This window comes from Chiloscyllium plagiosum, unplaced genomic scaffold (genome assembly GCF_037043375.1).
Source record: "Chiloscyllium plagiosum isolate Xiang-an unplaced genomic scaffold, Cpla_swu_hap1 HiC_scaffold_20, whole genome shotgun sequence".
NCBI classification, from domain to species: Eukaryota; Metazoa; Chordata; class Chondrichthyes; order Orectolobiformes; family Hemiscylliidae; genus Chiloscyllium; species Chiloscyllium plagiosum.
The window spans coordinates 62,315,256-62,340,607 of record NW_028270158.1 but is presented as its reverse complement, the minus strand read 5'-3'; the positions used below and the strand labels follow the sequence as shown (position 1 = coordinate 62,340,607).

The 25,352-nt window shown below is 45.9% G+C and overlaps 1 long non-coding RNA gene across 1 annotated transcript; it reads right to left on the bottom strand.

Moving 5' to 3' along the window:
- Positions 1-8,490: 8,490 nt before the first annotated feature.
- On the bottom strand, positions 8,491-23,852 carry LOC122560378 (uncharacterized). The gene is made up of 3 exons (XR_006314727.2): positions 23,730-23,852; positions 22,890-23,511; positions 8,491-9,278 (listed from the first exon to the last, which is right to left on the bottom strand). It is a non-coding gene; the product is annotated as an uncharacterized LOC122560378 (long non-coding RNA).
- Positions 23,853-25,352: the final 1,500 nt, after the last annotated feature.

The following is a 25,352-nucleotide window of genomic DNA, read 5'->3' as shown; positions in this document are numbered from 1 at the left end:
TTATGACCAGCACTCGACTCCTGTAAGATAGCACTCGGAGCAGTCCTGTCCAGCGGCCTAGGCGAGCCGAGTCTTTGGCCTCCAGCTCCTGCCAGTTGGCCGGCCAGGATTCCTCAGCCGGGCTGAGGTAGACCCCCAGGTAGAGGAGATGGGTGGTACTCCAGCTGAACCTCCGTAACTCCTCCGGCAGAGAGTCCACCTGCCACGGACCGACCAGTAGTCCGGAACATTTGGCCCAGTTGATCCTGGCAGAAGACGCTGCCGAGTACACGGCCTGGCACTCGCGCATCCTCCCCAGGTCAGCCGGGTCGGTGAAAGTGAGGAGCATCCCCGTGCCCGCGCCACACAGAACCAGCCCTGACAACCTCCTCCGCAAGAGGCGCAGGAAAGGCTCCACGCACAGGGAATACAGCTGGCCGGACAGGGGGCAGCCTTGACGCACTCCTCTCCCGAAGCGAAGGGGCACCATCAGGGACCCGATAACTTTAACCAGACACTCTGCGGTGCTTCTGGCTTAGCCTCCGGTGCCGGGGCTTGTGGTGTTGACTTCGGGGGAGGGGGAGTGGGTGCGGCGGCACCACCATCAGCCGTTGGCGTGGGCTGGGCAGCCTTCTGGGTGGGGCAGTTTTTTCTAATGTGCCCCACCTCGCGACACAGGTGGCACCGCACGCCGTCCGCCATCCAGAAGGCGCGGTAGGCCGCGCCCTCATGGAGGAGGATGAAAGAGCCCTCGGTGACCTCCTCCCGGGCCAGGCAAATGAACACCTGGCGTCGGAAGGAGTAGTTGTGTCAGAGGGCGGGAGCAGTTGGACCCCTGACCGGATCTCCCCCAAGGTGGTGAGGTGGGGGAGAAGGAGCTCACTGGCAATGAAGGGCCGTTGGAGATCACGACCCTCTGGACCGTAACCTCCAGAGGGTCGACGGGCAAATGTGTCCCGCCCACAGTGAGCCCCCTCTCCACGGCCAGGTGGACCGCCTGCTCGGTCTTAAGGAAGAAGACGGCCTTCCTGTACATCCGGGCGGCAGCGACGATGGCCAGTGGGCCGACCACACTAGCCATGGTCTTGCTGCAGGCCTCGATGGTCATGTTGGGGTGGGGATAGGCCTTTACCCCCAGGCGTTTAGTCAGGTGCCTGAAGGAGGTTGCGGTTGCGGCCGGGGTTGGGACGGCCGAGCCCAAGGCAGCGGCTACCCCGGCGTAGGTGCGGCTGGGCCCCGCGACCTTCGGGCTCGCCATACTCTGCTGCTGGATATTGGTAGGCCCCAGGCAGCAGCGGTGGAGGTGGGCCTCTGGCAGCAGCAGTGGTGGAGGTTGTGGGGAGGGGCCCCAGGCCAGTCACCCAAGGCGAGTCCCAGGCAGCGACGGTGGAGACCGGCCTCAGGCAACAGCAGCGGTGGAAGCAGGCCTTGGGCGAGTCCCAGGTAGGCCCTCGGTCGCAGCGGTGGGGGCAGACCTATTGGGGAGGGTCCCCAAGGCAAGTCCCAGGCAGCCCCAAAATTGAGTCCCAGGCAGCAGTAGTGGTGGCGGGGCCCCAAGGAGAGTCCCAAGCAGCGGTGGTAGAAGTGGGCCTCTAGCAGCAGTAGTGGTGGAGGTTGTGGGGAGGGGCCCAAGGCGAGTCCCAAGCAGCGGTGGTGGAGATAGGCCTCAGGCAACAGCAGCGGTGGAGGCAGGCCTCAGGCGAGTCTCAGGTAGGCCCTCAGTCGCAGCGGTGGGGGCAGACCTGTTGGGGAGGGTCCCCAAGGCAAGTCCCAGGCAGTAGCAGCAGTGGAGGTGGGCCTCCAGCAGTGGCAGTGGTGGAGGTCCTGGGGAGGGGACAAGGCGAGTCCCAGGCAGCGGCGGTGGAGGCAGGCCTCAGGCAAGTCCTAGGCAGGCCCTCGGTCGCAACGGTGGGGGTCAGACCTGTTGGGGAGGGTCCCCTAGGCAAGTCCCAGGCAGCCCCAAAATTGAGTCCCAGGCAGCAGTAGTGGTGGAGGTTGTGGGGAGGGGCCCCAAGGCGAGTCCCAGGCAGCGGTGGTGGAGGTTGGCCTCAGACAACAGCAGCAGTGGAGGCAGTCCTCTGGCAAGTCCTAGGCAGGCCCTCGGTCGCAGCAGTGGGGGGCAGACCTGTCCCAGGCAGCTCCAAAATTGAGTCCCAGGCAGCAGCAGCAGTGGAGGTGGGCCTCCAGCAGTGGCAGTGGTGAAGGTCCTGGGAGGGGCCCCAAGGCAAGTCCCAGGCAGCAGCAGTGAGGCAGGCCCCAAGCAGCAAGAGCTGAGGCAGGTCCGGGCAGGGTCCCAGAGACCAGCAGTGGGAGTGGGCCCCCAGGTCAGCAGCAACACTGCCTTGACCTGGGTGAGGCCCAGGCTGCAGCTCCAAAAGTAGACCACAGACTCAAAATCTCTCACCTCCTTCTGCTTTTGCCTCCTCCTCTTCTTCCTTCCTTCCTTCCTCTCTCTGGATGCAGGGCAGCGAGTCCAGGGATAGTCCCCTTCAAGGAGGAGAGTCCTTGCACGTGTGCACACTCACTCACACTGATCAAACTCTCAAGATAGGCAAACACCTGAGTGGCCAGTGACAAGCAGTGCCCTTCATATCAAAGGGCAGTGCTGTGTGATCAAAACAGTGAAGGGAGGGCAGGGATTAAATCAAAATAGAATTGGAGGGGGGAAATAGACACTCCTGTTTATTTTTTTTTGGTAGAGACACCATTTTATTTTTTTTTTTAATTTTTTTTTTTCTCCTGTTTATTTTTTTAAATTTAACCCCCACACTACCACCTAAGTGCGGTAGTGCTTATTTTATCCCCAGCACCCATGGTGTGTGTGTGCAGGTGTGAGACACAGTGGAAGACACAAAGTGCACGAATCTTTATTCAAATTCCACCACCAGGAAGATAGGAAAACACCCGGGTGGCCAGTGACAAACACGGCCCTTCACATCAAAGGGCAATGCTGTGTACACTCCTGTTTATATCTGTCTGCCAGGGCTCCTTGTTTGGACCAGGTTAACAGCCCCATTCTATGAGGTCCACCTGGCTGATCTCGTTACAATCACTACATCCCTTTCCCTGTGTCTGAGGACATGGGCCACTTCTTTTTTCTTGTAACGGCTCCTGGGATGTTTTTGCATCGGGTCAGGTTCCTCTGTTGGATATGGGCGGTGTGTAATACACAGTTGCTCACCTCTTGTGCCTGGAACACCTTGGGAGAAATTCACTCTCTTCCAGCAGCAACATCCATCGTGCCCATCTCAGATTCAGAGGTCTCTTCAACACTGCACGGAGAGGGTGAACCTATGGGTTCCGGCAGCCTTTCCAACTGTTCCGAGGAGCCGGACACGTTTTACCCCTGCACCACTTCACGGCTTTCATATGGTCCACGTGCTTGTTCGGGACAGTCACTCCTACCCGAACTTTATACGTCACTGGTCCTGACCTTGTGGTTGATTATGCCTCCTACCCACGTAGGGCCATTCCCATTGTTCCTACACCAAACTTCCACCCCTGAAGTAAACGGTCTCTCCCACTTGGTATAATCTTTTGTCCAGCATTGGTGTTCCTGTTTCATCCTTCCCCACCAGGTCCAGGAACATCAGATTTAACCTGCAACTCTGCAGGAGCAATTACTGTAGTTGTGTGAGGGGTGGTCCTATAATCAAATAGGAACCAGGACAGTTCAGTATCTAGCTAGGCTGTTTCTTTAAGCCTGCATTTGAACTGCTATTTCTGTCAGACCATTGGATGATGGATGGTATAGAGTTGTCCTTATATGTAGAATACTATTCGACTTTAGGAAATACTCAAATTCTCTGCTGGTAAACGATGGCCAGTTAGCCATGACCAACACTTCTCGGAGTCTGTGTATTGCAGTTTTTCTGTCACCATCCCTGTGTTTGACCAATGAACTCTATGCATGTCCAATCTATTTGACTGGGTGTCCATAATGACAAAGAACATTGAATCCATGAAAGGACCTGCACAGTCAATGTGTAACCAAGTCCAGGGTTTAACTGACCATTCCCACAGATGAGGGAGCTGCTGGCAGTAATTTTCGTCCTTGTTGGCATTAAGGGCACTGCCCACCATTGCAGCTATGTCTATATCCAGGCCTGGTCACCAACTTCATTTTGGAAACCGCTGGATGACCCCAGTGGAGTTCAGCCATTATCTGACAGTGACCTTTGCTGAGGACAATCACTCTTCTCCCGTTATAATACACTGTCCTCTTTTGTGATCTGGTCTCTCCGGGTCCAAAAAGGTTTCAGTTCTGGTTGTGATAGTGCTTTGCTTTCCCCCTTCACCACCAGCTGTTTCAGTGTTGCCAGGACCACATCTTTCTGCATCCAAACTCTGCTATTGTCAGCTGTGACTGGAAGTGTGTCCAGAAAATTTAAAACCATTACAGACTCATCCAGTGGTGATACCACTGGTGGTGTATCTGCCAGCGCACGGTGACTCAATGCATCTACATCTACTACTGGCCTCCTGGACAGTGTTCCAACTTGTAATTACGCACTTAGTATAATAACCCACTGCTAAATTTGGCCTGAAGCTATGGGCAGCACTGCCTTGTCCTCTTTAATTAGACCCAGCAGGGGTTTGTGGTCTGTTATGACAATAAATTTATGTCCATAAATGTATTGGCAGAACCTCCAGTCTCCAACCATGACAGCCAAATCTTCCTTCTCGATCTGGGTGTATTTATCCTCTGCATTAGCAAAAGTCCTGGATGCATACGTTGTTGTGCATTCCTCTTCACTGGGCCATCTATGAGCTTACACTACCCTGATGCCTTACGGGGAGACATTGCATGTCAGTAACAGATCTCGCTTGGGATCTCGCTTAGAGGATGATTGCTGTTTCTTCACTTCCCTGAAACCTATGGCTTTCCAAGGCTGACCCTGGTCTAGGAGTTGATGCAAACGTGCCAGGATGGGTGTGCCTCTCAATCGGGCCACCCATGAGTCAGTACTACCCCGATGCCACCAAGGTATATTAATTGTGGCATATATTTAATATTGAATCTTCATCTAGCTGCAATTGTAAGTGCACATGGCTCATGTCCAGCTCGTGAAGGCCAGCACCCCCACCCTGACTAGCTTTGTGTATAAATCCTCTAAGTAAGGGATGGGGTATTGAACCAGTTGCGAAAAACAGTTTACCATTTGTTTAAAATCCCCACAAAGGCAAACCAACATTCAGGTTTCACAATCGGTATGACCGATGCTGCCCATTCCACAAACTGGACTGGGGTTTGATGATTCCTTCACTTTCCAGCCTCCTGATTTCTGCCTCTACTTTTGCTCGAAAGGCAAATAGCACTGGGACAGGCCTGGTAGAATCATGGAATTGCTTCCAGGTCACCATGTAAAGGTGGCCCTAGAACTCTGTGGGAAGCTCGAGAAGTGATTGCAGGGTCCCTTGCTGAGATATTTTTATCATCGATAGTCACAGGTGAGGTGCCGGAAGACTGGAGGTTGCCTAACGTGGTGCCACTGTTTAGGAAGGGTGGGAAGGACAAGCCAGGGAACTATAGACCAGTGAGCCTGACCTCAGTGGTGAGCACGTTGTTGAAGGGAATCATGAGGGACAGGATGTACATGTATTTGGAAAGGCAAGGACTGATTAGGGATAGTCAACATGGCATTGTGCATGGGAAATCATGTCTCACAATCTCGATTGAGTTTTTTGAAGAATTAACAAAGAGGATTGATGAGGGCAGATCGGTGCACGTGATCTATATAGACTTCAGTAAGGCGTTCGACAAGGTTCCTCATGGGAGATTGGTTAGCAAGGTTAGGTCTCATGGAATACAGGGGAACTCGCCATTTGGATACAGAACTGGCTCAAAGGTAGAAGACAGAGGGTGGTCGTGGAGGGTTGTTTTACAGAATGGAAGCCTGTGACCAGCGGAGTGCCATAAGGATCGGTGCTGGGACCACTACTTTTCATCATTTCTCTAAATGATTTGGATATGAGCATAAGAGGTACAGTTAGTAAATTTGCAGATGACATCAAAATTAGAGGTGTAGTGGACAGCGAAGAAAGTTGCTGAAAATGTGTTGCTGGAAAAGCGCAGCAGGTCAGGCAGCATCCAAGGAACAGGAGAATCGACGTTTCGGGCATAAGCCCTTCTTCAGGCTTATGCCCGAAACGTCGATTCTCCTGTTCCTTGGATGCTGCCTGACCTGCTGCGCTTTTCCAGCAACACATTTTCAGCTCTGATCTCCAGCATCTGCAGCCCTCACTTTCTCAGCGAAGAAAGTTGCCTCAGATTACAATGGGATCTTGGTCAAATGGGCCAATGGACTGAGAAGTGGCAGATGGAGTTTAATTTAGATAAATATGAGGTGCTGCATTTTTGGGAACGCAAATCTTAGCAGGACTTATACACTTAATGGTAAGGTCCTAGGGAGTGTTGCTGAACAAAGAGACCTTGGAGTGCAGGTTCATAGCTCCTTGAAAGTGGAGTCACAGGTAGATAGAATAGTGAAGAAGGCGTTTGGTATGCTTTCCTTTATTGGTCAGAGTATTGATTACAAGAGCTGGGAGGTCATGTTGCGGCCGTACAGGACATTGGCTAAACCACGGTTGGAATATTATGTGCAATTCTGGTCTCCTCCCTATCGGAAAGATGTTGTGAAATTTGAAAGGGTTTAGACAAAATGTACAAGGATGTTGCCAGGTTTGGAGGATTTGAGCTACAGGGAGAGGTTGAAAAGGCTGGGGCTGTTTTCCCTGGAGTGCCAGAGACTGAGGGGTGACCTAATAGAGGTTTATAAAATCATGAGGGGCATGGATAAAATGAATGAACAAAGTCTTTTCCCTGGGGTCAGGGAGTCCAGAACTAGAGGGCATAGGTTTAGGGAGAGACGGGCAAGATATAAAAGAGACATAAGGGGAAACGTTTTCACGTAGAGGGTGGTACATGTATGGAATGAGCTGCCAGAAGAAGTGGTGGAGGCTGGTACAATTGCAACATTGAAAAGGCATCTGGATGGGTATATGAATAGGAAGCATTTGGAGGGATATGGACCAGGTGCTGGCAGGTAAGTCTAGATTGGGTTGGGATATCTGGTTGGCATGGACAAGTTGGACCAAAGGGTCTGTTTCTGTGCTGTACATCTTTATGACTCTATGAGTCTAATGAGGACTTCACACAGGTAGCCACTTTCCAATTGAAAAATGGTGAGCCAATCAAAGTGAACCTTTCTCAATCAATTTCATCCCATCAGTGTTGGGCCTGAGCCTTTTACTTCAATCATTGGGAACTGAACCAGCTTCTGCCCATAAGAATCTGGAACCAAAGTTGTATCCTTAAATTGTAGAGGTTCCCCTGTTTAGGCTCTCAGTCTAGCAGAGGTCTTACATAAACTTAAGGGTTGGAGTCCAGAACAAATATCGTTGAAGACTGGTTCTGCAATCACTGAAACAGCCGCACTGGTGTTGACCTCCATTAGAACTGGGTGACCATTTAATCAAACGTTTATTTTGTTTGGTTCTGATTTGGATGTTGCTAAGCAATTTAACTGTTCCAAACCAGGAGTAGGTAGATTTTCTAGGGGGGTGGATACTGGCCTATGAGTTCTTTGGCTCAGTTTAGGTCTAGTGGGACTACTTTGCTATCTATCTTCTGGATACTGGCCTATGAGTTCTTTGGCTCAGTTTAGGTCTCGTGGGACTACTTTGCTATCTATCTTCTGGATACTGGCCTATGAGTTCTTTGGCTCAGTTTAGGTCTAGTGGGACTCCTTTGCTATCTCGTGTCTGGCAGCAACTACGATCGCTTGCTCCTGAAGAAAATATTAACGGTTTGGCTGAGGCTTGACTTTGTGCTGGAAGTTTTCTGTGGGCTGACCTAGAGTTTGTCTGATCAGGATGTGTCCTGAATGAGGCAATGAAATTGCCTTCACTCAAGTAGTGTTCCCCAACCTCAGTCAATCTGGCGAGGGTGTCCGCTTCCATCGGACCATCCTGCAAGTTATATGCTCCACGTGCTGCATTTTACAATGATAAAGCCAATTCTGGGGCCTGTTTGAAGTCCAGTTGGGCTTCAGATAGCAGGTGCCTTTGCACATCATTAATCCCATATACCAACCAATCTCTCAGTATCTCATTAAGAATAAAACCAAAGTCACAGGTCTCTCCCAGTCTTCTTAACCTAGTCAAATGTCTCAGTACGGATTCCCCTGTTTCTCAAATTGCCGAGTAAAATTAGCATCTCAGAATTACAGGAGGTTTGGAGTCAAAATATTCCTTAACAAAATCCATTAGGTTTTAGCATTGTTGCCTCCTAAATTAGGCTCCTAATAACTGAAAAAGCTGCAAGTCCACAAGCTGTCAGGAAAATTACTTATTGCTTTTCATCTGCCCCAATGTCATTTACCCAGAACAAAAAATACATTCTTTCTACCTATTGGGCCCAGTCTTTGATGGCAGGATCAAACAGGTCAAGCTTCCCAAATAATAGAATGACGCCAGAAATGCTTACCTCAACTCAAAGTAGACTGTGTTGAGCATGTTTCTTCAGGAATGTGCATTACTCTTGTCGCCACTGAAATAACTCTACGGAGGCCAGCATCCTGCCAACATGTCACCCTTTATTAACACGTGCAAAGTCCTTGACACCAGTCCAGTTTCCTCAGAACCAGTTCACAGAGTGTCAGATTGTCTGACACTCCTTTGTTTGTGTGTGTCAGCCAGGGCTCCCTGATTGGACCAGATTAACAGCCCCAGTCAGGGAATTTGTATTCTATGCAGTCCACCCATCTGACCTCATTACAATCACCACATTGAGGGTCATGGATTTAGAAAGTGCTGCCTTAAGGAGTCTTGGTGAATTTATGGAGTGCATGTCGTGAGTAGTACAGACTGCTGTCATTGATTGTTGGTATTGAAAGGTGTGAATGTTGAAAGTGGTGGATGGCGTACCAATCAAGTGGGCTGCTTCATCTTGGATGGTGTTAGGTTTCTTGAGTGTTGTTGGAGCTGAACTCATCCAGGCAAGTGGGGAGTATTCCATCACACTCCTGACCTGTGCCTTGTAAGTGTCGGACAGACTTTGGGGAATGAAAAAGGCACTCACCTCCTAGCGTCAAAATTGCTCTTTGTTGCCACAAACTGGCACTTACTGTATGAAACAGTGAGCAAAGTGCCATGGCATTACAGCACCTGTGAGCATGTATCGCAGCATTAATCAGCACCTTCAGATAAAGAGGGGAGAACGTGGGGCAAAAGTTCTGTGAAAACGTAGAAGTGAGTGTTGAGTTTGTACACAAGTGTGAAATACAGGCATCCAGTACCTAAGGAAAATAAACACAAAGAGTAGAATAGTTGTTCACAGATTGTGCCAATACAATGCAGTAATTAGACTCTCTAAACTCAGTCGTCAACAGGAAATGAGCAGTAGGGCTCTGCACATTTAAAATCCAATGCTGCACATTGAGTTTCTATGGAAACGTAACACACTCTTTTACAGAGTGTTTAATTTCTTACAGACAGCAGAGAGAGTCTGCTCATTTATGTTAGCGCTTCTTAATGGTCAAAATGATTGACCTTTGAGAAGGTATGCCAAGAATCTGTGTTAATGTGACCATTATTCCTTTAATAAATTATAAACTAATTATGGTAGTGACAAATACAATTGATCTAATAGAAAAGCTGAAGTATATGTGATTAATGAAGCAATGGCTGTACACGACATTGGTGAGGCTACTTTTAGAATACCGTCTCCAATTCTGGTCACCCTTCTATAGGAAAAATGTTGTTAAACTTGAGAGGGTGCAGAAAAGATTTACACAGATGTTGCCAGGACTGGAGGTGTTTTGTTATAGGGAGAGGCTGAATAGGCTGGGGCTACTTTCCCTGGAGTGTTGGAAAGGCTGTGGTGACTTTATAGAGGTTTATAAAATCATGAGGGGCATGGATAGGGTGAAAAACCAAGGTCTTTATCCCCAGGGTAGGGGAATCTAAAACTAAAAGGCATAGGTTAAGGTGAGAGGGGAAATATTTAATAAGGACGTGAGGAGTTACTTTTTCACACAGAGGGTGGTGTGTGTATGAAATGAGCTGCCTGAGGAAGTGGTAGAGGCTGGTACAACATTTAAAAGGTCAGAAGTCACACGGTGCCAGGTTATAGTCCAACAGGTTTATTTCAAGTCACAAGCTTTCGGAGCGCTGCTCCTTCATCAATCCAACACCAGCAACTCCACATCATGGCTACCAACATTTCATAAGTTCATAAGATATAGGAGCAGAATTAGGCCGTTTGGTCCATCGAGTCTACTCCGCCATTCGATCATGGCTGATATGCTGCTCACCCCCATTTCCCTGCCTTCTCTCCATATCCCTTCAACCCATGACCAATTAAAAATCTGTCTAACTCCTCCTTAAATTTTCTCACTGTCCCAGCATCCACTGCACTTTGGGGTAGCAAATTTCATAGATTCACAATCTATGGGAGAAGTAATTTCTCCTCGAATCTGTTTTAGATTTGCTTATCCTAAGACTGTGACCTCTCATCCTAGAATGCCTAACAAGAGGAAGCATCCTCAAATACCTCAATTTGACCTCCCCTCATTCTTCTGAATTCTGGAGAGGCCTAAACTGTTCAATCTCTCTTCACACGACATTTGGATGGGTATATGACTATGAAGTGTTCAGAGTTGGACTGAAGGGTCTGTTTCCATGCTGCATGACTCTATGACTCCATGGATGTGTGAGTGCAAGATTGGTTGAGGTACATAAAGCAGAGAGTAGTGATGAATAGTTGTTTCTCAGACTGAAGGAGGACTTATAATAGTGTTCTCCAGTGGTCACAGGACCACAATTCTTTTTAATATATATGAATGCTCTGGGTTTGGGAAGAGTCATTTCAAAGGTTTTAAATAAAGTGACATTTGGAAATATAATAAACCACATGGAGAACAGTAGCAGCCTACAGGAGAACACGGGAGAAAAGGTAGGGATTGAGATTTCTAGCAGAGAAGGTGAATGATGTATTTTGTGAAGAAAGTGAGGTCTGCAGATGCTGGAGATCAAAGCTGAAAATGTGTTGCTGGAAAAGCGCAGCAGGTCAGGCAGCATCCAGGGAACAGGAGAATCGACGTTTCGGGCATAAGCAACACATTTTCAGATGTATTTTGTGAGGAATGTAAACTAAATGGAACAAGTTTAAAGGCATGTAGGGAGAGAGGTAGAGAGGCAGAGGAATGAGAAATAAGGTTAACATGCACCAATCTTTGAAGGTGGTAAGACAATTGCGTAAAGCTGTTATATTAGCATTTATGATTGTGATATTTATATTTGCCATCAGGCTAGATTCCCCACCCTCCTCTAGGTTATCTCTCCACGCTTCAGGCTCTCTGCCTTTATTCCTGATGAAGGGCTTTTGCTGCCTGAACTGCTGTGCTCTTCCAGCACCACTAATCCAGAATATAGATTCTTCATGCATCTATCCAAGTTGGTGGTGAGGCAAAAGGGCAAGGAAACTTAACAATTATGTTAACAACCAGCCTGCTAATCCGTGTCTCTTGGCAGTGCCACCTTGGCTCTACTTAAGGAAATGGCCTCCAGCTGGTGCTCGCCTCCTCTGGTCCAAAATACAGGGCTAGGCTTTTGCCATAAGGTCATAACTGATCTCAGAGTACAGGGCATAGAAAGGAAAATAACAGGGGTTGGAGGGTTTGAGCTATAGGAGAAGCTAAATAGACTGGGGCTATTTTGCCTGGAGACTGAGGGGTGATCTTATAGAGGTTTATAAGATCATGAGGGGCATGGATAGGGTGAATACTCAAGGTCTTTTTCCCAGGATAGGGGAGTCCAAAACTAGAGGGCATAAGTTTAAGGTGCAAAGGGAAAGATTTAAAAGGGACCTGACGAACAACTTTTTCACACAGAGAGTGGTGTGTGGATGGAATGAGCTGCCAGAGGAAGTGGTGAAGGCTGGTACAGTTGCAACATTTAAAAGGCATCTGGATGGGTACATGAAAAGGAAGGGTTTGGAGGGATATGGGCCGAGTGCTGGCAAATGGGACTAGATTAATTTAGGATATCAGGTCAGTAGGCCGAGTTGGACTGAAGGGTCTATTTCTATGCTCTATAACTTAATGAATGAAAGTAAATGATTATTACAATTCTCCTGATCTTCCATCTACCAACTCAAATGAACAGAAAAGTTGGAATGGCTTCATGATGGATACATGACCTTTTCTAGCTAATTATCCTTTGAATGCAGATGAAATAACACAAATGTCAACTCGGACAGTGTCAATCCATGAGAAATCCTGTAGCGAAAAGCTGGAATCAAGCGGACAGATTACCAACATTGTTTTATGTTGGGTGAGTTATAAGACTCTTGACACTTAAAGTAATTTATTTCCCTGGCAACTACAGCTGTAGAAAATTAGAAAGATATAAAATAGAAGAACAAAAAACACACATCAGATTATCTGTTGGATTAGTGTAAACATATGGCATGGTCAGATTGTGGTAAATGATGCTTGAGACAGGAATTTGATGATGAATATTACTATGTATAATAAAACAACACAAATTCAGAAAAGAAACAAATCTGTGGTAAATGTGTTACATTGGTTCTTTTTTTAATTATTCATTTGTGGTTTGTGGCGTCGCTGGCTGGGTCCAGCATTTATTGTCCATCCCTAATTGCCCTTGAGAAGATGGTAGGGAGCTGTCTTCTTGAACCACTGCAGTCCACGAGCTGTGAGCTGACCCTGAACGCAATTAGGGAGGGAATTCTAGGATTTTGATTCAGCGACAGTGAAGCAAGTTAAGATGGTGAGTGGCTTGGAGGGGAACTTGCAAAGAGTGATGTTGCCACGAATCTGCTGCCCTTGTCCTTCCAAATAGAAGAGGTCATAGGTTTCGAAGATGCTGACTCAGGATCTTTGGTATATGTCTATAGTGCATCTCTTAGATGGTACACATTTCTGCTACTGATACAGTGCCAATCACACGGGCTGTTTTGTCCTGGATGGGGTCAAGTTTTTGAGTGTTGGGGTTGCACACACCTAGGCAAGTCACACTCCTGACATGTATCTTGTAGATGTTGGACAGATTTTGGGAGCCAGGAGGTGAGTTGCTCACAACAGTATTCCTAGCCTCTCACCTACCCTCGTAGCCACTGTTTATGTGATGAGTCCAGTTCAGTTTTTGGTCAATAGCATGTTGACAGTGGGGGACTCAGCGATGGTAACACCATTGAATGTCAAGCGAAGGTGATTAGATTGTTTCTTATTGGTGATGGTCATAGCCTGACATTTGTGTGCCCCAATGTTACTTGTCATTTGTCAGCCCAAGCCTGGATATTGCCCAGATTTTGTTGCATTTGAACATGGACTGCTTCAGTATCTGAGGAGATGTGAATGGTGCTGAACATTCTGCAATCATCAGCAAAGATCTCTACTTCTGACCTTATGATGGAGGGAAGGTAATTGACAAAGCAGCTGATGATGGATGGGTCTAGGATACTACCCTGTGGAACTCCTGCAGAGATATACTGGAACTGAGATGACTGACCTCCAACAACCACAAACATCCTCATATATACCAGGTATAACTCCAACCAGTGGAAGTTCTGCCCCCAATACCCATTGATTCCAGTTTTGCTAGGGCTCCTTGATGTCACACTCAGTTGAATGCAGCCTTGATGTCAAGGGCAGTCACTCTCTCCTCACCTATGGATTTCAGCTCTTTTGTCCATGTTTGAACCAAGGCTGTAATGAGGTCAGGAGCTGAGTGGTTCTGGTGGAACCCAAACTGGGCGTCACTGAGCAGGTTATTGCTGAGCGGGTGCTACTTGATAGCACTGTCGATGACACTTTCCATCACTTTACTGATGATTGAGAGCAGATTGATGGGGTGATAATTAGTCGGGTTGGATTTGTCCTTTTTTTTGTGTACAAGGGCATACCTAGGCAGTTTTCCAGATTGTTAGGTCGATACCAGTTTTGTAACTGTACTGAAACAGCTTGGCTACAGAAGCAGCAAGTTCTGAAGCACAAGTCTTTCATTACTACTGCCAGAATGTTGTCAGGGCCCATTCCTTTCCAGTATCCAGTGCCTCTGACTGGTTCTTGATGTCATATGGAGTGGATTGAATTGGCTGAAGACTGGTGTCTGTGATGCTGGGGACCACTGGAGGAGGCTAAGATGGATCATCCACTGGGCACTTCTAGCTGAAGATTGCTGTGAATGCTTCAGCCTTATCTTTTGCATCGATGTACTGGGCACTTCCATCATTGAGGAGGGGAGATATTTGTGGAGCTTCCTCCTCCAGTGAGTTGTTTAATTGTCCACCACCATTCACTACTGAATGTGGCATGACTGCAGAGCTTAGATCTGATCTGTTGGTTATGGGATCACTTAGCTCTGTGTATCACTTGCTGTTTATGCAGTTTGGTACACAAGTAGCTCTGTTCACTAACTTTACCGGGTTGATACCTCAGTTTTTTTAGGTATGCCTGGTGTTGCTCCTAGCATGCCCTCCTGCACTCTCCATTAAACCAGGGTTGACCCCCTGGCTCGATGGTAATGGTTGAGTGGGGCATATGCCGGGCTATGAGATGGCAGCTTGTGCTGGAGTACAATTCTGCTGCTGTGGATGGCCCACAATGCCTTATGGATGCTCAGTTTGGAGTTGCTAGATCTGTTTGATGTGTGTCCCATTTAGCACGGTGATAGTGCCCCACAACACTATTCTCAATTTGAGGGCAGGACTTTGTCTCCACAAGGATCAAGATTAGAGTGGTTCTGGAAAATCACAGCAGGTCAGGCAGCATCCGAGGAGCAGGAAAATCAATGTTTCGGGCAGGAGCCCTTCATCAGGATTCCTCTCCACAAGGACTGTGCAGTGGTCACTCTTACTGATACTGTCATAGACAGATGCATCTGCATATGGCAGATTGGTAAGGATAAGGTCAAGTGTGTTTTTATCTCTTGTTGGTTCCCTCACCACCTGCTCCAGACCCAGCTATGTCCTTTAGGACCTGACCAGCTCGATTAGTAATACTGCTGCTGAGCCACTCTTAGTGGTGGATATTGAAATCCTCTACCCAGAGTACATTTTGTGTCCTTTTGCCATCTCAGTGCTTCGTCCAAGTGTTGTTCAACATGGCAGAGTACAGAGTCATTAGCTGAGGGAGCATGGTATATGATAATCAGCAGGCAGTTTCCTTACCTGAAGCCATGAGACATCATGGGGTCCAGTGGACTCACAGGGCAATTCCCTTTCCACTGTGTACCACTGTGCCACAACCTCTGCTGGCTCTGTCCTGCCATATGACAAGACATAATAGGGGTTGGTGATGGTGGTGTCTGGGACATTGTAAGGTATGTTTCGTCTGTGAGACAGCTCTCCCAATGTTGGCACCACCCCCCAGATGTTAGTAAGGAGGACTTTGTAAGGTTGACTTGGTGCCGAGGTTGATGGCAGGTGGTCCATCCAATTTCATTTCTTTGAGACTTCGTAGTCATTGGTACAACTGAGAGGTTTGCTAGGCCATTTCAAAGGGTAGTTGAGAGTCAACAACATTGCTGTGGATCTGCAGTCACACGTAGGCCAGACAAATGAAGATGGAAGATTTTACTCTCTGAAGGTCATGAGTGAATCAGATGGGTTTTTTTCCAAAAATCAATTCATGGTCATCAATAGATTCTTAATTTCAGATATTTTTATTGAATTCAAATTACACCATGGTGGGACATGAACCCAAGTCCACAGAACATTAAGGTGTTCATTTCAGATCTATTGAGACAGACACATGAATGAGCAGGAGCAGAGGGATACGGATCCTTAGAAAATAGGCAACAGGTTTAGATAGAGGATCTGGATCAGCGCAGGCTTGGAGGGCCGTAGGGCCTGTCCCTGTGCTGTAATTTTCTTTGTTCTTTGTACTAGTGGAATTTCCAGATTAATAGTCTAGTGATTAATGGTCTACCACTAGACCGTTGCCTACCCAATTCATGAATATTTAATTTGTTTGAGTTCGGAGAAAAAATGGAAAGAGTACTTTGTAAATGGTGTTTCCATGAACTAAGCACAGCACTTACAAACTACAGTAAGCAGTGTGATTCCTAAATTTTGTTATCTCACCAAAGCAGGTATTTTTGAATATTTTCTGGCAATACTTCTATCTATCAGTACTATTCTTTCATACAGAATAAATGCTATTTTCCCTTTGATTTAGATTTTTAAATTTTTATTGTATGTGTACTCAAGGACAAAAGTACAGGAGTACAGTGGAAAGTGTACAATGTTGCCATACAAGGTGCCGTTAGAAAGAAAGAACAAAGTTAAATGTAAAATAAAGAAATAAAGCTAAAAGTCAAACATTTCGTTGGATTTTCTTGTGAATTGTCCTGCTTAGAGGAAGACCAAATGCTTCAACAAAATGCATTGTTTCTTAGCAACGCTCATTTACAAATAATTTCAAACCTATAAATATCAATGGGCCTGAACTAATGTCAATTCTGCTGCTTGTTACGTACAGAGAAACTTAAGAGCAATGGATAAGGGTCCACAGAGGGTTAAAAAAGTCAAACAAGCTATCAATAGTTAGCTCAAGAAATCATGACACATTTAGGAAGAACAATTGAGCCCTACTGTCCCACAAGTCATCGCTAATGTGTAAGCACCCACTCAAACCACCAAGCTGATTAATTTGCTTCACTGATTTCTATTCAGGTCAAAGCTACTTCACATCAGGTTTCATTACTAGGAAAATAAATCGATTTAGATTAGATTACATTACAGTGTGGAAACAGGCCCTTCGGCCCAACAAGTCCACACCGACCCGCCGAAGCGCAACCCACCCATACCCCTACATTTACCCCTTACCTAACACTACGGACAATTTAGCATGGCCAGTTCACCTGACCTGCACATCTTTGGACTGTGGGAGGAAACCGGAGCACCCGGAGGAAACCCACACAGACATGGGGAGAACGTGCAAACTCCACACAGTCAGTCGCCTGAGGCGGGAAATGAACCCGGGTCTCTGGCGCTGTGAGGCAGCAGTGCTAACCACTGTGCCACCGTGCCGCCCATTTTAAAGAAATGTTCTTTAACAAATGAGGCAATGTTTAGTAATTTATTAATATGTATATAATAAACTATACTCCTTTAAACCTCAGACACATACCTTCACCCATGAATAGAACAGACAAAGCAGATGGTTTGACAAAACTATTAGGGGCAAAAAATATAAACATTGAAAATGATTTCTAAAGATCAAAAGTCCAGACCATTAGATAGGGAGTTATTACTCCCAGTTCTGTTGTTTTTAGCAATGATGATGTTGTCTGCGAAGTGATATTTGATCTTTGATTGAATTGTTGATCAGGTAGATCCAGCTCTTTTCTTATCTAGAATTATTTCTTATTAGTCACTAGATATGTTTTCTTCTCACTTACACAGAGAACGGAGGGGTGGGGGGAGAGAGAGAGAGAGAGGGGGAGAGAGAAAGGGAGGGAGATTCTGCCTGTCTGCAGGCTTCTGGAGCTCTCTGGCAGCGCTGCAGTCACAGGTCTATCTGTAACCAACCTGCCGCAGAGCCAATCTGACAGAAGTCACGGGACAGTTTTGTCCAGAATTATGGTGCCACTATGTCTCAGAACATATTCACCTCACTGGTCCAAAAAGTAACACCTCTTACAGAGCTAAAGCACATGCCACACAATCCCACTTGGTCTTTAAAATCCCCCTGGTACTTTTTTAGCTATATTGCCGAGTCCAACTTCCATTTTCCAGTCTGTTGTCCAAAAGGAAAAGTATGCAGTCCCTTACAATAGGAAATGTGAGGAGACTATTTGGCCCATCAGTGTGATCATGGCTGATCTTCTGCCTTAATGTTATTTGTTGGTACTGTTCCCATATCGCTTGATCCATTAGAGTCTAGAAATCTATTGATCTTAGTTTTGAATATACACATTGACTGAGCCTCCATAGCTCTCTGGCATTGAGAAGTCTAAAGGTTCATGACCCTGTATGGAGAAAGTTCTCTTCATCTCAGACCCTCTTATTCTGAAACTGTGTCTCATGCTTCTAAAACCCCACCATTCCATCCCTAGATAGCGGAAACATCTTTCCTGCATTTACTCTGACAATCTCTCTAAGAATTATACATGGTTCAAGTCACAAATGAGATGAAAAGCCTACTGGTTAAAAGCATGGGCTTTAGAAAATATTCGGGAAAAGTTTTGCCCTGATAGCAGAATATATTAATATCAAAATAAATATAATTCACACACCAATAGAAGCATAACATTGCATCATCAAATCAAGTGTAATTGTAGCTTTCAAAGAGTCTAAAGACCACAGCTTAAAAATGCTTAATGTGACATCGCACTGTATTTTCCAAAAAGTAAATAATTAAAACTTGTCACTGAGATGAGGCAGGGTGAACTGAATTAATTTCACTGTCCTCCTCTCCTACATTAACACAGCTTGTTTGTTAAATGTTCTTTTCCTGTTTTTCTTTTTTGTTTAAAAATAGGCATTGGTATGTTTCCTCAAACCGTGTTTGTGAATTCCAATTTCACATGACCCACAGTAAATTATTTTGGATTGTAACAAAGTAAGATTTATTACTGCATTTAGAATTAAGGAGAAGGGGTTGTGACACATACTCACACACAGAAGCATCCAAGAAATATACTGTAGATGCTAGAGATTGGAAATAAAAACAGAAAGGGTTGGAGAAACTCAGCAGATCAGGCAGCATTTGTAGAGAGAGGATGAAACAGTCAGTTTTTGGAGTTCAATGATTCAAATTTGTTGATCTAGAAATGTTAACTTTGCTTCTTTCTCTGCAGATGCTGCCAGAGTTGCTGAGTTTCTCCAGCATATCCTGGGTTTTATCTTATTGACAAGTCCCTTGTGCTGGGTTAGCTGGAATGTTTATAAAATGCAAGAAATGTCACATTACTGAAGGATGATGTAAGCCTTTGCCCTCTGGAAATTGCTGGCAATTTATAGAAAGTCATACAATCCCCTACGTGTGTGGAAGAAGGCCATTCCACCCATCAGATCCATACCAACCCTCCGAACAGCATCCCACTCAAACTCACCTCACTCCCTATCCCTATAACCCTGCACTTCCCATGGCTGTACACCCACCTAACCTGTACATCCCTGGACACTACAGGGCAATTTAGCATAGCCTATCCACCTATCCACCACCTATCCATCTTTGGACTGCAGGAGGAAATTAGAGCAAACCCATGCAGACAGTTGCCCGAGGATGGAATCAAACATAGGTTCCTGGCGCTGTGAGGCAACAGAGCTAACCACTGAGCCATCATGCCACTACTGTAGTCATTCTGTGTTCAAAAGCAGCCATGTTAAAATTCCAGTAATTTAATAGAATTGAAGGAAGAGTTTTAAAAAATCAGCAAATTTATTTCTTGTCGTCTGGGCATTGCACTGTAGGTATTTATTGGGAATACATTCTTCTTCATGACTATCTCTCATGCCTTTTGTTTAATCTGTAACTTGATTTTTGGGTTGTTATGAACAGCCATTAAGAGCTATTTACATTATATGGGCTAGCAGCATAAATTAAGAATGTATCCATAAGTTAGTAACAGAAATGCCTTTATAGGCTCTAACAAATCAAAACAAACAAGGCATTTATTCACAAGTGTTTATTTTTCTATAAAAAAGGAAATAAATCACCACATTGCGCCGCAACATATTTGAATCCCCAAGTTGTTAATGCTCTGGGCTAGTCCACTTCCTCCACTGTCAACCACACTAACACTTTTCCAAAAGTTATATCTTAATGAAATACAGAAGGCTGGACAACTTCAAGATATGCAATGAGAGCATGAAAGGCGGTTTTAGATTAGATTAGATTAGATTACTTACAGTGTGGAAACAGGCCCTTCGGCCCAACAAGTCCACACCAACCCGTCGAAGCGCAACCCACCCATTCCCCCTTGTTCAGGGAGAAAGGAAATGAATTGTCTGTGATAAAGGTTATATCATGTTTACTATTCCATGCGTGCTTTGGCTGTCTGTAATGAATGTTAAAGTGGAAAAAAATGTGTATGGGTGAAGTATAAAAGCCTATGAAATGTAGAACACGTCAACACAGTGCCATTTCTCACAAGTGCACTGATGGAATCCAATACTTGACTGCCTCTCTGTGCCAACACAAAGACTGTTATTTCCACCTCTGCTGCGTTGTCAAACTCTACCCTTACCTCAGCTCCTCTGCTGTTAAAATCCTGCCTTTGTTTCCTCCAGATTTGACTATTGGCCAGTCTCTCATATTTCACCTTCCATAAACCTGAGGTCATCTGAGTTCTGAGGAAGAGTCACTCGACCTGAAACATTAAATGCTGATTTCTTTCCACAGGTTTTGCCGGACCTCTTGAACTTTTCCAGCAGTTTCTTTTTTTTTTTATTTGTGGTTATCTAGAACTCGGCTGCTCATGTCTTGTTTTGTACTGAGTCCTGTTCACCTTGTCACTCTTGTGCTCACTGACCCACATCGGCTTCCTGACAAACAGGAAGCCAATGCTCATCCTTTGTTTTGCCCTGCTCCTCCCTGTCTTTGTACCTTCCAGCCCTACAATCCTTCAAGATATCTACACTCCTCTAATTCTGGTCTCTCAAGCATCCTCAATGCCAATGACTCTCCTACTTATCACAGCTTTCTGCTGCCTGGGCTTCAAACTCTGGATTTCCCTCCTTTTCTACCTCTTTATACTCCTTGGGACTCCTTGCCCAGGCTTTTTGGCCATTTTTATTCATGTGAATTGATGAGTTTTTTGTTCTTTATACTTCTGTCATTCTATGACATCCAAGACAGTACACAAATAAAATTGCTGTTCTCGCTGCATATGACAACGGCAGTGAAGCAATGGAGCGATAAGGCATCTGACATACATATGGATATTAATGCAACAGTGTAGGTTAGATGGGCATCAGATTGTTTTCACAGGTTGGCGCAACATCGAGGGCTGAAGGGTCTGAACTGCGCTGTAATGTTCTATGTTCTAAGGCAGAGTGGGTTGTGGAGTGATGTATAAATCAGGGTATAGGTAACTATGTCACTGTGTTAATATTCACTGATCTCCTAAGGTTACTGAAGCATTTCCTGTACTGAGTTCAGTGCTGTTCACCTCTTCACCTTACTTGAGAAAAGTCATATAGGGCACTGGAGAGGACACAGAGGAGATTCATTGGGTTGATTCCAGAGGTAAAAACAATGACTGCAGACGCTGGAAACCAGATTCTGGATTAGTGGTGCTGGAATAGCACAGCAGTTCAGGCAGCATCCAAGGAGCAGTAAAATCGACGTTTCGGGCAAAAGCCCTTCATCAGGAATACAGGCAGAGAGCCTGAAGCGTGGAGAGATAAGCTAGAGGAGGGTAGGGGTGGGGAGAAAGTAGCATAGAGTACAATAGGTGAGTGGGGGAGGGGATGAAGGTGATAGGTCGGGGGCGGGGGGAGGTTGGAGTGGATAGGTGGAAAAGAAGATAGGCAGGTAGGACAAGTCATGGGGACAGTGCTGAGCTGGAAGTTTGGAACTAGGGTGAGGTGGGGGAATGGGAAATGAGGAAACTGGTGAAGTCCACATCGATGCCCTGGGGTTGAAGTGTTCCGAGGAGGAAGATGAGGCGTTCTTCCTCCAGGCGTCTGGTGGTGAAGGAGCGGCGGTGAAGGAGGCCCAGGACCTCCATGTCCTCGGCAGAGTGGGAGGGGGAGTTGAAATGTTGGGCCACAGAGCGGTGTGGTTGATTGGTGCAGATGTCCCGGAGATGTTCCCTAAAGCGCTCTGCTAGGAGGCGTCCAGTCTCCCCAATGTAGAGGAGACCGCATCGGGAGCAATGGATACAATAAATAATATTAGTGGATGTGCAGGTAAAACTTTGATGGATGCGGAAGGCTCCTTTAGAGCCTTGGATAGAGGGGAGGGAGCAGGTGTGGCCGCAGGTTTTACAGTTCCTGCAGTGGCAGGGGAAGGTGCCAGGATGGGAGGGTGGGTTGTAGGGGGGGGGGCGTGGACCTGACCAGGTAGTCACGGAGGGAACGGTCTTTGCGGAAGGCGGAAAGGGGTGGGGAGGGAAATATATCCCTGGTGGCGGGGTCTTTTTGGAGGTGGCGGAAATGTCGGCAGATGATTTGGTTGATCCCAGAGCTGAGCGGGTTGCCTTATGAGGAGAGGTTGAGCAGACTGGGACTACACTTATTGGAATTTAGAAGAATGGTGGGGGTGGGGGGGGGGGAATCACATGGAAACATATAAAATTATGAAGGGAATGGATAAGATAGAAGCAGGGAGGTTGTATCCACTGACGGGTGAAACTAGAACTAGGGGGCATATCCTCAAAATAAGGGGGAGCAGGTTTTGAACTGAGTTGACGAGGAACTTCTTCACCCATAGGGTTGTGAATGTGTGGAATTCCCTGCACCGTGAACAGTTGAGGCTACCTTGATGAATGCTGTTAAGGCAAAGATAGATATTTGAACAGTAAAGGAATTAAGGGTTATGGTGAGCTGGCAGGTTGGCCACAATCTTATAGAATGGGGGAGCAGGCTCAATGGGTCAAATGCCTACTCCTGCTCCTAGTTCTCATGTTCTTACATTCAGCACACTTTTAGGTCTCGGCTGTGGGCCTCTTCCTCCTGTCTCTCTCTCCCTCTGACTTTTCACAGTAAGTGGCAGCACTTACTGCTTTTACCATCTGGGATGCCAACGACATCCCTTTGGCCTCTAACTCCAAAATAAAGCCTTCATGCTCCATGGGTGGAGTGTCCCTTTAAGTAAGGAGCTGAGATTGTATCCCGCGGGTCAATGGCGATCATGTTGCTCTTGACTGAATGGAAATCCCAGAATCAAAACAACGAGGGGCTCTTGTGATGCGGGTGGCAGTGTCCTTACCTTTGAGGCAGTAGGTCTGTGTTCAAGTCCCTCCTGATATCTGAACAGGTTGATTAGGAAAATATTCTAGAAATAAAGCAGTCTTGAGGTGACTGAGTTACAGTCTGTCAGCAGGCGTTTTGAGTTCATTTGTGGTTTCCTGTGGGATGTCAGGCTGGTTTCCTCTCTGCTCCCAACACGTCATGGAATTAATCTTGGGGCCAGGGAAGCATAACACGATACAGCCCAGACAGAGGACCATTTGCTTCTTGTGCATGGGTCCAGTCTTCGGATTCAGCCTAGTTTCATATTCTTTTCCTATAGCCCTGTAATTGCTTTCCCTCTTCGAGTATTTATTCAAGTCTCTGTCAATGTGATGATTAAATCGGCTTCTGGTAAGCCTCGGGCTGTACTCTCCACATCACTGTGCGAACCAAGGTCTCCTCATTTCACCTCAGGTCCTTTACCCTCCAGCCATTCCGTTTCCCCTCATTTATCACATCACTGTTTATGGAAACAGTGGCCTGCAAATATCGGTTGCTACGTTTTGGTTTCTTTTTGTTTTACATAACAACGTTTCAAACACTCCCCGGTGTGCGTTTTGAGAAATCCTCAGATCATGAAACGTGCTCTAATGCTCTCTCTGCAAATACAAAGTAAAAGTTCATTGATAAAGGGGCAGGGGAGAAAGCGATACAACCTCCCCCCCCCCCCCACCATCGACAAAACCTGAAGGGTGTGCAATGGGAAGTCTATCTCCTGATGGCACCTTTCTCTCCTGAAAAGTTAAAAAGGGACGGGCTGAATAAAAGCTATGCAAGTGCACCGTCTTCAACACAAAAAGAGAGAAGAAAGACGTACATTTATGTGGCGCCTCACACGGGATACCTCAAAGCTCCTTACATTCAGTGGAGGTCACTATTGGTACTGTAGTCACTGTCGGACGTAAAATACAATGGTGACCAGAGATTGGAATGTGAATTTAGCCTTTAAGTTAAGACTCTTGACTCAGCCACAAAATGTTCAGACCAAATGCTGTGGGTGTGAACTTAATGAAAGTGGGTGGACTTAGATAGACACAACCATAACTGACTCACTGCATAGCTCCTGGCACTTACAATCACCCCTCTGTTTAAAGGCAGCCTGTGGTTGTTGTATAGCTAAGCAAACTTCAAAGCAGTGTGGGAAGTGGCAAACTCTCACTCTACCGACAAGAGTCAATTTTATGTGGTCAGAATAATGGGAACAGTAACATAACCTATAAAAAAAATCTTTTTATTGTCAAGTACAATATAAGCATTAATCTGTCACACTCACACTGTTATTAATAGCCTGAGTATGGGAATATCACCACCACCAAGATCAGTGAATGAAAGGCTTTCACCACAAAGAGAGAACACATGGAAGATGGAGGGAGGGAATGATCACTGTACACTAGTGCCCTTAATGATGCTGAAAATGAGAGGACTACAGCGCTGTAGGACTACTCTGGCACAAATCACCAATTCAACACTTCCCATAATTTCACAAATGTTCAACGCATCCCATAAATCTTCATCTTCCAAAAACCTTCACAGTTACACCCAGCATTGGGGGAGGGGAGTCTCACTAAAACTACTTGCTGGCCCAGGGAGAGGGCTGGGGGTGGAGGTAGAGAGGAGGTGGTCAGTATCGATTCTGTAGCTGTGGGATCTTGCCGTGAGCTGGGTTTCATAGCTTTGGGCTGGTGTCCCGAGTACCAAAGTTGTTCAGTGGGTGTTCTAAGATTTGGAAATGTGTGTGTAAGTGGGGTGTGGTGAGGAAGGATGTATGAGCTTTCCTCTAAATGTAATTTTCTCTTCGACTTAAGAATTTTACATCAAAAGATGTCAAATTATCAGAATGAATTAATCGCTGATAGCCTCAAATAAATCTGCCAAATTGTAACTATTTAATAATCAATTTAAATGTGAAAGTCTCATCATTGGTTACATCATTTAGAAATTCAGCACATTTGGCCTGCTTTGTGAGACTAAAAGATATTTCTATGTGGGACCATGTAGTATTGCTGTCGAGAGTGTGGTGCTGGAAAAGCACAGCAGGTCAGGCAGCATTGAAGGAGCAGGCGAATCGATGTTTCGGGCATAAGCCCTTCATCAGGAACAAGATATTGCTGTGTGGGACAATAAGATATTGCTATCTAAGACTTAAGATATTGCTATGTGGGACTAGAAGATATTGCTATCTGTGACTTAAGGTATTGCTATGTGGGACTATAAGATATTGCTGTGTGAGACTATAAGATATTGCTATGTGAGACTATAAGATATTGCTGTGTGAGACTAGAAAATATTGCTATGTGGGACAATAAGATATTATTGTGTGGGACAATAAGATATTGCTGTGTGAGACTATAAGATATTGCTGTGTGGGACTCTAAGATATTGCTGTATGGAACTAGAAGATATTGCTATCTGAGACTATAAGATATTGCTATGTGGGACT